Below are 16,370 nucleotides of genomic sequence, written 5' to 3'. Positions count from 1 at the left end.
AGTTTGTTAAGTATCTTCCCGGCCAAAACAGGCATATGGGGCTGAGAAGTTAAGGATAGAATACGGGGAAGCTAAATAATTACAATAATTGGTGGTATGCAAATCACAAAGAAATGTAGTAGTTTGTAGCTTGACTATTACTAATATTTACGATATAAGTGGGTGCTATATGGGGTATGAAAATTAAAGTGGGGTCTCTTGGTACAGCCATTGGAGAACAAGTAGGAGTGGAGGATGTGATTCAGAGGCATCACTTTCATTTGCAGTAACAGCTGCAAGAATCAGCCAGGAATCAAGATGCAGAGAGACATCCTGAGAAATAATAAGAAATGCAGGAAATTAACCAAAATCAAGTCTGTATAAACTCTGGGGACTTGGGTATGGGTCAGGAACTTCACTAATTCTAATTATCAAGTGAGGAAAACAGAGTTTAAATCATTGGCCATGATCTCTATGTGTGTCATGTGGAAGCATGGCTTGCACCCAAAGCATGAGCCAAGGCTGCTAATTCAGGTTCAGTTGCATCTCAGAAGGCATAATTACCACCTCACAGAGTACCTAAAATACATGTAAATTTCTGCCACCAAGTCAAAAACTCCTCAATTCTTTCCTCACGTCTTGATAATACATCTGCTTCTTCCAAAGGCTTTTGCCCAATTTCACAAAAATTTATGTCAGACAATAGCAAGGTTTTCTGCACATTCTCAGCAACAGAAGAAAGGCTTTAGTATTCTTCTAATTATAATTACTTAGATAAAATCATTTTCAGCTTTAGTTGGCAGATCAGATTCAGGTATTTCTCATAAGCTACTGTGACTGGGTATTTCTTATAAGCTAATGACATTTTTATACGATAAAATAATTCTTACAAGTTAGTTATAAGATGACAATAATGATAATGATTTACTGTGTTTGGAGTATTTAAGCTTTTTTAGGTGACACAAGGTGACCCTTGAATTTTTTCTTTAAAACTAAAATAAATTGTTATCCTGGATGTCTTCTCTATTTTGAAGTGTCAGTATCAGAGCATATGATGAGCTGGAAGATGAATGACATGTAGAAAATTGACTGATTTATTATTTATCAGATGTGTTTTAACAATTAAATATTTTCACCACATTAGATTATGAGAAGAAAAAGCTATTTGATTCCAAAACTGCAAAATGAAATGTTTTCTTAATATTTTTTATTAATTTCACATCAATGGATATAATAAAGACACACTGATTAAAAAGGTGACAAAAATAGTGAGACAGTGGCTTCAAACTACAGAAACATCATATTCTACTCTAAATTAACCATAAAAGGTTCAAAAGTTTCTTTCTTTTTCCAGGAAAGCTGAAATTGTGAAGACTAATGCACATTTAGCAATTTGACGTATATTGTGCACATTAAAACATCACAAACATGTCCTACACATATTCGTAAGGAGTCTAAAGCAAAAGACTGGTATTATCTTTAAGCACAATTATATGACATAGTTGGATACATTTTTACAATAAAAAATCAGAAGTTCTCTAAGATATGAAGTTATGCTTATAAATGCATTTCAATGTGGAAATTTAAATGATTATCCAATTAATTCATTCAATGTAGACAGAGGAAGAGTATAACCCAGGTCCAGTAAATAAAGTTTTCTTAGTAAGCATAGTGTTCTTTTACTGTTTTGCCCTATTTACCTGGGTGGTTTGAATTCGTAAGTGTAGAAATTGTTTAGAAGTTTCTAACTTCTTATTTTCCTTGCTGGGTGGTAGGGATCTGCAGGTTTTTTTTTTAAATCTACGTTTTCCTATTTAATCTTCTAAAGTCATATTTCTTTTACCTTTTCTCCCCACATTTTCATAATAATAATAGCATCCTGCTTGTATCTTATCACAGTATACTTGGATCCAGTTTTGATCAGGATCTTTTTTTTTTAAATTATTATTGTAGTAAATACATATACAAAATAAAACATTTATCAATTCAGCAATTTTTACATGTATAATTCAGTGACATTGTATTCATCACATTGTGCAACCATTGCCACTATCCTTTTCCAAATTAATCCCCTACCATTAACAGAAATTCAGTGCCCCATAAGCAATGACTCCCCTTTATCTTCTCCCTCTCACTCCTAGTAACCACTAATAAGCTTTGGTCTCTATAAATTTTTCTACTTCATATAAGTGAAATCATACAATAATTGTCTTTTGTTGTGACTGAATTATTCCACTCAGCATAATGGTATTAAAGTTCATCCATGTTGTAACATGTAGTGAAACTTTTTCTCTTTATGGCTGAGCCATATTCCATTGTATATCTGTACCACATTTTGTTTATCCATTCATCTATGGGTGAACATTTAGTTTGCGTCTACCTTTTGGTTATTGTGAATAGTGCTGCAATGAACATTGGTGTGCAGGTTTCTGCTTGTCTTCCTGCTTTCAATTCTTTTGGGTATGTACCTGGGATTTGTTTTTGTTTTGTTTTATTTCTTGCTCCCCCACTCCTCTTAATCCTAAACATGAAACTCTTCTACTCTGAAGGCACCAGCAGACTTCTCTTTCTTCTAAGGGAGCTAGGGTTGAAATACAATGGTACTGATATTTTAATATTTCATAAAACTAATTGGGTCAAACAAAAGGAGGTTCAACCCTTTGACTTAACACTGTTCTCACTGAGAAAGAAGCACTACAAATAGAAATATCTGGTTTTGTTATCAAAAGCAAGCATAATCCATATTAAGGCATCTGATACAGTAATGCTTTTCCCTCTGAAAGTCTATGATCTCCGAAAGCTTATGAGTACTGAAAAGCAAAATCTACTTAGCTGAAGCATAGTGTGAATATAGTAAACTAGACTGTGAAGTGGCCAGTCTAGAGAGCCAATCCAGATTAATGAGGGAAAGTAAATTTGGAGTCTAAATTATCCAGAGTGGGCAATCATCCATTGGATTTTGGGCTACCCAACTTTGCCCTGGCCAACTTGCTGAAAGATCCTTTTGGTCACAGAAGATAAACTTTCCTCAGTTTTGGACCATGAAATTTGATTAAGCAAAATGCTATGAGAACATTTTATAATCTGAAGAAAGAACAGTGCTGTATCTCAGAATTCAAAGTATGACCTGGATCATATTTAACATGGAGTTATTTGTTAATAACCATCTTGGTTCTAAATTACATTGGTAAGAACTGCACATTGAAAAATGTCATCTGTGTGTCTGTTTGGGTCTTTCCTAAGGGTAAAAATCACTCAGGAAATTTAAAACTGTCTGACCTCTGGAAATGGTTAAATTTGAAAATCTCTGTGACTTGGCCCAATAGAGAAGAAATATCAAGGTTGATTACCCTGGGTTATAAGTTCCTTCCCGGCTGGAATATATATAGCCAGAATAAAACTCCAGTCTAAACCAATATCTGGAGAATACGAGCATGACTGTTAATCATGCCGGCCTCTCCCCAAATGCACTGTGGAATCTGTATTATGTGAGCTGCTTGAATAAAGCTTGAATAAACTGAAAACAGATACAGTTTTTCCCCTATTCTTTTCATTTAGTGACACACTTGGGAATTTGTTAGAAATATTTTGGACACGTATAAATAGGAAAATTGATGGTTAACCTTCCTAATACACTTCTCTCAAAGATTGTATAATGTTGCTTTGAAAATTTTAAATTTAATCTAGCAACATCTGTATGCATTTACCCTGCTTGTCATATTGGGCCAAACAATATGAAGTAAATCTAAGAAGTTGTGATCAGTTCATTATCTTTCTCTGTAAAATGTCATAACATTTATTAAAAATATTGATTTATTTTTACATCTTAGAAGTTATTTTCAATGTAAAGTTTTAATTTTCACATAACTTTTTTCCAGTGTGGAAATTTTTAGGTTTGAAAAAATTAATTTTTCAATGTAAACTAGCTTTGGTTTGCCCAGTCTCACTTCTAACATGATGACTTCATTTTATTTGATGGGGAATGCTAAGCTTTTGACCTTGTTCTATTCTACAGCTTTCAGGGGTCAGTATGGGTTCTTTATAAAAGGGAAATGAATCAGAATTTTCCAATGCAATTTAGAGTTTTGAGGGTACATTTAGAGTTTCCAGAGCCTCCTCACAGCTCTGGGTGTGAATCTGAAGTAAAGGCCAAAGTTCTCACCACAGACTAAGGGTCAGCATCTATGCAAGCCATCCCTGATCTGTTTATTTTCTTCACAAAGCATTTAAATCCTATTCTTTTTTAAAAAATAATATTTTATTGTGTTTTCAGTGAAGGTTTACAGAGCAGTTTAGGTTCCTATTCAACAATTTCTACACAAGTGGTTCGGTGACATTGGTTACATTCTTCACAGTATGTGAACATTCTCATTCATTTCCATTCTTGTTCTTTTTCCATTAATCTAGTTTCCCTGCCCCCTTACATTCTCATCTTTGTTTTAAAGTAATTGTTGACCCTTTGGTCTTATATAAGTGATTTTTTAAAAGAGCACAGGATTTACAAGTAATATTCATTATTTTGTGAGCCAATTTGTTACTTAGCTATAAGGTGACCTCAGGGGTTAGTTTTGGTTCAAGGTTTGAACAGAGTTTCGGGGAGTCCTCCAGTCTCATCCAGTCCAGTAGGTCTGTTTTTTTCTTTAGGAACTTGAGGTTCTGTTCCACATTTTTCTCCCATTCTATCAGAGTCCATCTATTGTGGCCTTGATTAGAATATTTGGTGGTGGTAGCCGGGCATCATTTAGTTCTTCTAGTCTCAGGTATATGAGGCCATGGTTCTCATAGACTATTTTTCCTGTAGACTAGTTTCTTCTTTGAGTCTGTTTCCTTCTTTCTCTTTTGTTGCATATGAGTAGAAACCAATAGTTGTATCTTAGATGGCCACTGGCAGTTTTTAAGACCCTAGAAACTACTCAACAAACTAGCGTGTAGACCATAACTAAATCATATTCTAAATCAAGTATCTTCCTAGTAATGACTCCAGAAAATGCTACTGAATATCAAAGCAGCTACCCAGAATCTAGGATTTAGCAGGTATTTGGAACCTATCTACTACTGGCTTCAACTTTGATTTTAAGCTCTCTACCATCAAAAACAATTATTTTTTATTGTGCACTTATGATATACTAAACATTGGGTAAGATGTCTTACATTTTGACAACTGTATGATTTTCCACATTTTACAGATGAGGAAACTAATATTAAAGGAATGAAATAACTTGCTCAAAATTATATAATGGATTTCAAGCACAGGTCTGTTGGTTGCCAAAGCTCTTTCCATTATGCTATCTTGTCTCTATATGATAAAGTCTCAATGCACTATCTTGTCTCTTTCCATTTGAGAATCAAGAGAGTTCTTAATAGATGAAGTGAAAATGTATCAATTTCAAAATAAGTTGTTGTTTTATTAGATTTGGCCTTGGTGAACCATGAAACTGGGAAAAGGGAATAAAATGGATTTAAAAAGTAGAGATTAACAAAGCATAGGTAAAAGACTTTAATTTTCTTTAACAAATCTTTACAATGTGTTTACTATGTTACCAGTGTAGTATGGAAAACAATAAGAATCATATAAGATATAGCCTATGCCTTCATGGAGCTTATTTACTGGGGAAGAGTAAACTAGCAGATATTAAATCTGACTATACAAAAGAGATTTAGGAAAAAGGTATGTGACTTCATGCCACTTTTTTCCTTAAACAGAGAATCATCACCCTCATCCATATGTAAGCTGATTTTACGTAAAAAGGAAATCTTATTAGAGTTTTTGAGAAAGGTTTGCTTTCTTTTCTCTCAACTAATCTATGACATGCTAAAATTTGGAGCAAAAGCTCTGAATTCCGGACATAAGGCTGTGTTGAAGAGTAGGACAAAATATATACTTTTAGTTACAAGTTAAAAGCAACAAAAAGAAAGCACTCAGAAAAAAAAAGTACAGAGACTCTCCTAAACAAATCTGGAGGTATAGATTTTATTTACATGTGTGCTTGTTTGCTGGCCTCTTCCTGTTGCTGTCGAGTCAATTCCAACTCATAGAGACCTTATAGGGCAGAGTGGAACTGTCCCATGGGGTTTCCAAAGAGCAGTTGGCAGATTTGAACCTCTGACCTTTTGGTTTGCAGCCTGAGCTCTTAACCACTGCCCCACCAGGGCTCTTAGTGCACTCTGTATTGGCTATAAGGCATTGGAATCGGAAGGAAAAAAAAAAAGCATGAGATCCTTCACATACAAAATTGGTGCTACCAAACAACCACCAGAATGAGAGGATAGAGCTTTTTTTCTATTTGTGATTCAAGTTTTTCCTTAGGACCAAAGACTAGGAGTTACATTGATGCCTCATCCAGGTTCAAAGCACAGTTTGTGGCTACATTACAGAGAGACTTAACTGGAATCCAACTTGTGTACTTAGTTTTAAGAGCTATGTGTCACAATGACCTGATCCAACCAGCTACAGAACTCTGAGGAAAAATCAACATGGGAATAAGATTTTAGGTCAGTCACTTCCTTATAATGTTGGTTATTCCCCATGATCTCTTGCTCCCTGCCCACCCCACCCCCCATGTCTATGATTCCCTATCCAAAAGGAAATAGATTAAGGATTTGGGGATATCTATCCTTGAATTCTCTTTTAAATTATTATGCTTTTAACAGGAAGCAATCACAAGCTTGAATTTCAAGTCATGCTCCTTTGGGGCTGGCTAGGAGTATAAACCTGAACAAGGCACTAAGCTTTCTCATTTTTCAGTTACTCTATCTGAAAATAGTGTGACTGAGAGCACCTCTCTCTCAAGGGTATGGATCACCATGCAAATACTTAAAAGGTACTTTTCGTTTCTTTGATTAGAGCTCCTCTGTACAGTTTGCCAAAATGCCATTGCTTGGATTTAAATCACACTGGGAAAATTGAGTTTTATCTACCTTTCACCTGAGAGATTTTCTTCAGCACGCAGGAGTGTTATGCTTGGTCAAGCTTTCAGCTTGAAGTGCTATAAAGAGCAGAATGGTTACAAGGCTTGTAGCTGAATAAATGAGGAAGAAAGTACAAGTTTTAAAGATCAGTGAAATCATTGCTTTTGGAAATGCCATATAGAATAGTCCCACCACCTTAAGGACTATCGTGGCCTTGTATCCTAAATATATCGTAACTTACTATAAAACTTAGTATTTTACCTGCTTAATTTAACAATTGATTTTACACTTTTCTCTTGCTTCATCTGTTGTGTCCCTGCTGCCAGTCTATAAGTTTCTCAAGGGCATGCACCATGCCTCCTTTCTTTTAATTTCCAGTGACATCTAGCATGGTGGCTTGATTTACAAGGTACTGCTCTTCTTATCACTCAACTCTTTTATTCTAGATTGATAGTTTAGCAAATTGTGGCATCAGGAAAGGGCCCAAGGGGAAATACTTTCTTCCAGTATTGCATGCCAGTGGAAATGGATGAACTCAATGTAAATGTGTTTGCTTGTCTGTGTTTCTGTATGTGAGAGGAGTTAGGGAGAGAGATGGGGAAGAAGCAGGAATAGGTGTTATTTTTTTTCTGCACATAGTAAAGAATGCTGGTTTCCATGCCATTGCAGAAAGACAACAAGAGGGACATGTGTTTCTGGTGATTTGGACATTGGTGTCTGATTTAGAAATTTGACAGCCCTTACCAAAATAAACAAAGCTTACATACAAATGATTTAACTATATTAGAGGAAGAGAAATATCCATACATATATTAGAGGATCTGCAGTGGGGAAGCAGTGTGATGTGCATAAAGGAACACAAGACTTTTAAATTAAAACTTAGGTTCTAGTCCTGGCTCTGATATTAACTTGCTATGTAACTCGGGATGAGTCCTTTATCTTCTCCAGGTCTCAGTCACCTCTTTTGTAAATATTAAAGGGTCAATAAAGATTAATAGATTATTAATAAAGATTTAGTAATGATTAATAAAGTCTAATTTTTGTTTAAAACGCTCTGTCAGTTCAGCCAGCAAATGAGAAGTTAGTATATGGTCCATTGAATCATTATTCATGTCACCATTGGACTTATCAGTGAAATCAGCATTCTTATCACCAGGCTCCCCTACCCGTTGCCGTCAAGTCGATTCCAACTCCAAGCTGCCCTAAGTACTCCGTAAATATGGGATAACTGAACTTGTTGAATTATTCCATGTGTTGGCTGCTTAGTAGACTTCAATGTATATGATATGAGGCGTTCAACCTGTATAACATGTTTCTCTTACTCTTCTTCCGTAGTACGGTGCTCATTTCAGCCTGGGCCTATGAGCTGTGTGCACATGCACATACATGTGCTTATACACAGGTTGTGCTCTAAATTCCAAGCAATCATGTGACTGCTAGGATAAGGACTCTACTCTCTGATCCGATTGGGTCATACACACAAGACATTTACATAGTGTTGACAATTGAAAGCCATTATTATTATTTAAAGAAGGTAAACAGGACCAGATTTGGGATGAACCAGTCCCCTCTATTCCTATGAGTACCCCACTTAGCATCATAGGGGAAGAACTTACTCGTGTCTAAAAGGGACAGCTCACTCTTCCCAAGTTACTCATGTCCATTTCTGTGTCACTGAGTGGACAAGCCATGGACCAGGTGTCAGCAGGTGTCTTTCTCTCCAAGACGGAGTGTCTTCAGCTCAGTTCAGGTACAGCATGGCTGTGTTTGTTCTCTTTCTCTGTCTCTCTCTGCAGCTTTTCTTGACCAGATCTGGCCCCCGTGATTGCTGGTGCAGTTCTCAACCAGCAGATTAAAGACAACCCTGGGCCAGTGCCAGGGTTAGGACTATATTATGACAACTCTTGAGGCAAAATTTTTATGGGCAACCCCTGTTCAGTATATGCCTAAGTCTCTGTGGACCCCCTCTCAGCCCACTCTGAATTCAACTTCTAGCCTCCTGAACTGTGAGAAAATAAATTTTTGTTTGTTAAAGCCATCCACTTGTGGTACTTCTGTTATAGCAGCACTAGATAAGTAAGACAGGTGGACTACATGCCACTTATGTGGATAGCATATCGACCAATTCTTGCAAGGCCGCTAAAGCAGATAGCAAACCAGCCCATCTGTTCAAGGCCACTTATGTGGATAGGAAACCAACCAATCCTTTGGTAGACTGTGGCCCGACAAATCATTTTGGGAGAATTTGCAAATCAAGGGCCAAAAAGTCACATAAAAGAAACCTATTGCACCACAGTCTGTGACGGTACACCTAAGTTATTTAAAGAAGGCTGGTGGGAAAATACTTGCTTGCTTTCTGTGGAGGTCTTGGACATATCATCTACTTCTTTATAATTTATGCATTAGCTTAAATCCACTTATCAAATTTAGATGACTTTGACCTTAAAAGTAGAGATGCTGGCCCTGAGAGAGATTTCAATGGAGAACAAGTCTGCGCCAAGTGGGAAAGGCTGCCTAAGATGATGGGTTTTGGGTTAGCTATGGAGTTCAGGTAAGTTGGGGTTGTAGTGTGAGGATTCTCGGTAAGGTCTGGGGTGATGAATCACTGGGGAATAAATATATATTTATTTTTTATATATTTTATATTTAGACAGTTTCTTTATATATTTCTCAATTTTTGTCTAGAGATTGGGCCTGACTGACAAACTAAACTTTGTATTAGTCTTAGAGTATCAGAGCTTAAAGGATTTAGGGATAATATAGTCCAGTTCCCTCATTTTACAGGAAAAGAAGGGACTTTCCCAAGGCCACACCACTAATCAGTCATAAGACCAAGGCTAGAAGTCAGGTGTCTTATGTCTCTGACCAGTGCTCTTTCCCCTACACTGTCTTTTCTCTCAACCTAAGTAGCCTGTCCTGAGAGTTGAAAAAGCCAGAAGATAAAACAGAATAATTTTTGGGTTTATGACTATTCTAGAAAAAATTGATGAAGTGATCCTCAAATTAGAATCCATTTTTTTAGATCTTGCCTGACTCCTGTCCATCAAATGCAATAAGTGAAATAACTAACAATAGAAAAGTGCTTGAGAATATCTATCATTTCAACAGAATCCACTTCCAGCCATCTGAATTAGTCTGGTATTCATTATTAATATGTGACCCTGCTCAGTCACTGAACTCTGTCCCTGTGGACTATTGCTGTAGGTTGTCCTCACTTATCTATCCTACCCAGGTAGTGCTTGGATAGTTCTGATTCTGCCTTCACGCACAACAAGCTACCAGCAAGGGTTATAATTTTGTCAGCTTGTAACTTCCTGTTTGGGATTTCTTTCTTAGCCCCCATGACTGACTGCTTAAGATTCTAGAACCTCTGGGAAACCCTTTTGCTTACTTACTCATCCTCTTCTCCAGTCTGTTTTTCCCACCTTGTTACCCTCTCTCAAAGACAAAAGATTTAGATAGAACTTTAGACTATTTAATCGTCACCATTAATTTTTTTCTTCATTGGGTCCTTTTAAAGCATTTATTGAGAAGTTCTTTTGTGTCCAGAACCCTCTTTGTTTTGTTCTAGAGGTAAGAAGAAAAGGACAAATAGCATTTATTGAGTGCTTATAATGGAGCCCTGGTGGCACAGTGGTTAAGAGCTCGGCTGCTAACCAAACGTCGGCAGTTTGAATTCACCAGCTGCTCCTTGGAAACCCTATGGGGTAGTTCTACTCTGTCCTGTAGGGTCGCTATGGGTTGGAATCAACTGTGCGGCAATAGGTTATTATGTGCTAAGCACTGTTACTGGCTTTCACTTGAGATATATAATGTTAACAACACAGCCCAGGAGTAGACATTATTTATTATACTAATTATCCATTTTACAAGAGGAATAAGCTGAGGGAGAGTGAGCAACTTATTCAAGATCTCTCAGTTGAAGCTGGACTTTGAAACCAAGTATATCTGAAAGGATCCCTTCCTTCAAGGAGCTTGCAGTCTAGATGAGAAACAGTTTGTTAAAAGGACTAGTTTGAAGAAAATTTGCGCAGGTAGCAGTTTTTACATTGATTGCCTTCCCCACGTATTTCCCGCCCTCTCCTTCCCTTTGTAGACTACTTTGCCAACACTTACGATGCAATCTGGAATCTTAGGTAACCCAACTATATTGCCCTACCTAAAACTTCCCCCTTCTATATTCCTTTACTCCCTTTCTTCTATCAGTTAAAACGTATCCCTCTTTTTATTTCATCTCCTCAGCTTTCTAAGGTGAAAATTCGGTCATAGAATTGATTACTATTAATGAGCTAATGTGTAACCCCTCCTTGTAGTATTTGCACTTCATTAGAAGATTCCTAGAAACACAGTGCCTTAAAGGATTGAACCTATAATGGGATATTTCAGGCAAGATGGCAAGTCTGTGGGCAAGAGATCATTGGGTCAAGTGAAGCAGAGACGGGTGAGATACGGCTTTTGGTGTCCATAAATCATGCCACATAAGAACCCACCTATATGCATTGCAAGGGTACATGTAAGGCAACTTTGCATAGAGGAATTCATCTGTCTCCTAGCACTTGCTGTGCTGACAGCCAGTGACCAGGTGGGTCTCCCTTCACATGTATTCACTAATCAACAAAACAGTTGCAGTTGTGAGAACTCCTCAGAAAAGATTCGTGGTTGAGAAAAAGATAGCTTCTACCCTCAAATTATTCTGTAAGTTTGACTAGTAGATGTGAGATTTTTTTTTCTTTTAGCATATTTCATGGTTAAGAGGCACTTACCACCAGTGAGTGAATTCTGAACCATGCCACTGACATTCCTGCCTTCTCTAGCCCTTCCCAAAGGCTGCCAGGTCAAAGAGAGATGTCATATGGTAAAGGTATTCCCATTTATTCAGATTTGCTACCACTAAGGGCTGAGTAAAATTCTCTCCATGTTCTCCTTTGCTCATGGAAGTTCACTCTTGGGGTCTCAGCACCAACCTGCTGTAATTTCCTAGCTCTCTGTGAGCATCATTTCCATACTGCAGTTGATTCCTTATCTTTTATGTTCTTTCAGGCATGAATGCATTAATCCAGGCAGATTCCTCACGACTTCCTCAGGAGATCCTATTATTCTGATTAAGGAGTTTCACCAGTACTGGAGAAAACAGTAGGTACTCAAATATAATCTTACCTTCTGTTTCTGCATCCTCCCTAAAAGAGTGTTCATTCCCTTTATGGGCCCTGGACTAGTACTAAGAACCCTCACTAGCCAGCTGGGACATGGTTGCTGGACCTTTTGGTAGAACACCAGGTAATGACCAGCTTTTAGCAGTCAAGGCATGCAATCATATAGAACACAAAAAGCTGAGATTTTGGGACTATTTGGTAAAATGCAGCATTTTTTAAATGGTGCCCTGATGAGTAATATGGGAGCCCGAGGCCAAAAGAAAAAATTAGTCATACTGGTCCCGTCTTTATTATTTTGGTATTTTTTCATCATTGATTTTTTGCATTTTCTAAAATATTGGCTTAAAATATTATGTTGATTACTGAGTATTTTTGGTACCCCCTTAAATTTTGCATTCAAGGAGAGTGCCTCACTAGCCTCACCCTAGTTTTGGCCCTGCTTTTTAAGGACTGTTATGATCTATTTCTTAGACTTCAAAAGGGTAACAGGGAAGCCAGGGTTCTTGTTAGTTGCCTTCGAGTCGGCTTCAACTTACAAATGACAGAAGGAAATGTTGCCTGGTCCTGTGTCATCTCCGTGATCTTTGATACGTTTGAGGTTATTGTTGAGGCTATTGTGTCAATCCAACTCATTGAGAGTTTCCCTCATTTTCGCTGACCCTCTACTTTACCAAACGTGATGTCCTTTTCTAGAAATTGGGCTTTCCTGATAACAAGTGCAAAGTAAGGGAGATGAAATCTCGCCATCCTCACTTTTAAGGAGCATTCGGTTATATTTTTTCTAAGACCAATTTGTTCACTCTTCTGGAAGTCCATGCAATAACTAAGTCTATGTATAGCCTACAAAAATGTTTTCAATCCTAAATTTTTAGGAGATATATATATATGTACATAAGTTTATATGAAGTTATATGTGTGTGTGCGTATGTGTGTGTGCTGTTGTTGCTCTTAGATGCCCTTGAATCGGTTCTCACTCATAGCGACCCTATATACAACGGAACGAAACACTGCCCTGTCCTACACCATCCCCACAATTGTTATGTTTCAGCCCATTATTGCAGCCACTGTGTCAATCTATCATGTAAAGGGTCTTCCTCTTTTTCACTGACCCTCTCCTTTACCAAGCATGATGTCCTCCACGGATTGGTCTTTCCTGATAACACGTCCAAAGTGCAAGAGAGGAAGTCTCACCATCCTCACTTCTAAGGAGTATTCTGGCTGTATTTCTTCCAAGACAGACTTGTTCATTCTTCTGGCAGTCCATGATATATTCAATATTCTTCACCAACACCATTATTCAAAGGCATCAATTCTTCCTCAGTCTTCCTTATTAATTGTCCAGCTTTCACAAGCATATGAGGTGATTGAAAATACCATGGCTTGGGTCAGGCACACCTTAGTTCTCTCTTTGCTTTTTAACACTTTAAAGAGGTCTTTTGCAGCAGATTTGCCAAATGTAATATGTAGTTTGACTTCCTGACTGCTGCTCCCATGGATTCAAGTAAAATGAAATCCTTGACAACATCAGACTTTTCTCCATTTATTATGATGCTCTTTATTTGTCCATTTGTAAGGAGTTTTGTTTTCTTTATGTTGAGGTGTAATCCATACTGGAGGCTGTGGTCTTTGATCTTCATCAGTAAGTGCTTCAAGTCCTCTTCGGTTTCAGCAAGGAAGATTGTGTCATCTGCATATTACAGTTTGTTAATGAGTTTTCCACCAATCCTGTTGCCCCTTTCTTCTTTATATAGTCCAGCTTCTTGGATAATTTACTCAGCATACAGATTGAATAAGTATGGTGAAAGAATGCAACCTTGATGCACACTTTCTTGATTTTAAACCATGCAATATCCCTTTGCTCTGTTCAAACAACTGCCTCTTGGTCTATGTACAAGTTTCACATGAGCACAATGAAATATTCTGGAATTCCTATTCTTCATAATGTCACCTATAATTTGTTATGATCCACACAGTCCAATGCCTTTGCATAGTCAATAAAACACAGGTAAACATCTTTCTGGTATTCTCTGCTTTCAGCCAAGATCCATCTGACATTAGCAGTGATTTCCCTCATTCCACGTCCTCTTCTGAATCTAGCTTGAATTTCTGGCAGTACCCTGTAGATGTACTTCTGAAACTTCTTTTGAACAGTCTTCAGCAAAATTGTGCTTGTGTGTGATATTAACGATATTGTTCAATAATTTCCACATTGTTTTGAATCACCTGTCATTCCAATGGGCACAAATATGGATCTCTTCCAGTAGGTTGTCCAGGTAGCTGTCTTCCAAATTTCTTGGCATAGATGAGTGAGCACCCCAGCGTTGCATCCGTTTGCTGAAACATCTCAACTGGTATTCCGTCAGTTCCTGGAGCCTTATTTTTTGCCAATGCCTGAAGTGCAGCTTGGACTTCTTCCTTCAGTACTATCAGTTCTTGACCATATACTACCTCCTGAAAGGGTTGAACATCGACCTATTCTTTTTGGTACAGTGACCCTGTGTATTCCTTCCATCTTCTTTTGTTGCTTCCTGTGTCATTCAATATTTTGCCCAAAGAATCCTTCAAATTTGCAACTTGAGGCTTGAATTTTTTCTTCAATTCTTTCTGCTTGAGAAATGCCCAATGTGTTCTTCCCTTCTGGTTTTCTAACTCCAGGTCTTTGAACATTTCATTATAATATTTTACTTTGTCTTCTCAAGCTACCTTTTGAAATTTTCTGTTCAGCTCTTTTACTTCATCATTTCTTCCATTCTTTTTAGCTACTCTACATTCAAGAGCAAGTTTCAGAGTTTCTTCTGACATCCTTTTTGGTCTTTTCTTTCTTTCTTTTTTTTTTAATGACCTTTTGCTTTCTTCATATACGATGTCCTTGATGTCTTCCCACAACTCGTCTGGTCTTCAGTCATTAGTGTTCAATGTGTCAAATCTATTCTTCAGATGGTCTCCAAATTTGGATGGGATATACTCAAGGTTGTATTTTGACTCTTGTGGACTTATTTTAATTTTCTCCAACTTCACCTTGAACTTGCATATGAGCAATTGATGGTCTGTTCTATAGTTGGCCCCTGGCCTTGTTCTGACTGATAATATTGAGCTTTTTTATCATTTTTTTCCACAGATGTAGTTGACTTGATTCCTGTGTATTCATCTGGTGAGGTCCACGTGTATATTTGCCATTTATGTTGTTGAAAAAAGATATTTTCAATACAGAAGTCATTGGTCTTGCAAAATTCTATCATGTGATCTCAGGTGTCATTTCTATCACCAAGGCCCTATTTTTCAACTACCAGTACTTCTTCTTTTTCCAACTTTTACATTCCAATCACCAGTAATTTTCAATGCATCTTGATTGCATATTTGATTAATTTCAGACTGTAGAAGTTGGTAAAAATCTTCATTTTCCTTATATTTGGCCTTATTGGTTGCTGTGCAAATTTGAAAAATAATAATGTTAACTGGTCTTCCTTGTAGGTGTATAGATATTATCCTATCACTGACAGTGTTGTACTTATGGATAGATCTTGAAATGTTCTTTTTGATGATGAACGCGATACAATTCTTCTTCAATTTGTCATTTCCAGCATAATGGACCTTATGATTATCTGATTCAAAATGGCCAATACCAGTCCATTGCAACTCACTGATGCCTAGGATATCTATCTTTATGCGTTCCATTTCATTTTTGACAGCTTCCAATTTTCCCAGATCCATACGTCGTACATTCCATGTTTCCATTATTAATGGATGTTTGCAGCTGTTTCTTCTCATTTTTAGTCATGCCACATCAAAAAATTAAGGTCCTGAAAGTTTTACTCCATCTGTGTCATTAAGGTCAACTCTATTTTTTAGGATATATATGTGTGTGTGTGTGTGTTGGCGCACGCATGGAAGTTGGACAATGAATAAGGACGACTGAAGAAGACTTTATGCCTTTGAATTATGGTGTTGGCAAAGAATATTGAGTATATCATAGACTGCCAAAAGAAGGAACAAATTTGTCTTGGAAGAAGTACAGCCAGAATGCTCCTTTAGAAACAAGGGTGGCGGCACTTCATCTCACATACTTTAGACATGTTATCAGGAGGTGTCAGTTCCTGGAGAAGGACATCATGCTTAGAAAAGTAGAGAGTCATTGAAAATAGAGGAAGACACTCAACGAGATGGATTGACACAATGGCTGCAACAATGGACTCAAGCATAACAATGATCATAAGGATGGCGCACAACAGGGCAATGTTTCGTTCTGTTGTACATAAGTGTACGTAAGGTTGCTATGAGTTGGGAGCGACTTGATGACACCTAACAACAACAACTATATGTGTGTATATA

The 16,370-nt window shown here is 37.4% G+C and overlaps 1 protein-coding gene across 3 annotated transcripts in view; it reads left to right on the top strand.

Annotated features, from left to right (window-relative positions):
* Positions 1-16,370, top strand: part of GPR174 (G protein-coupled receptor 174) — a 102,737-nt gene that overhangs the window by 3,281 nt on the left and 83,086 nt on the right. For 2 of the 3 annotated variants that reach the window (XR_002824519.1, XM_023733608.1), the window contains exon 2: positions 11,929-12,021. The gene's annotated coding sequence lies outside the window, so the exon portion shown is untranslated. Of the gene's footprint in view, positions 1-11,928; positions 12,026-16,370 lie in introns of all 3 variants that reach the window. The other variant, XM_023733609.1, reaches the window with a different exon arrangement.

Source organism: Trichechus manatus, unplaced genomic scaffold (genome assembly GCF_000243295.1).
Source record: "Trichechus manatus latirostris isolate Lorelei unplaced genomic scaffold, TriManLat1.0 scaffold00060, whole genome shotgun sequence".
In the NCBI taxonomy this organism is placed as follows: Eukaryota; Metazoa; Chordata; class Mammalia; order Sirenia; family Trichechidae; genus Trichechus; species Trichechus manatus.
This window is presented reverse-complemented; position numbering and strand designations above follow the sequence as displayed.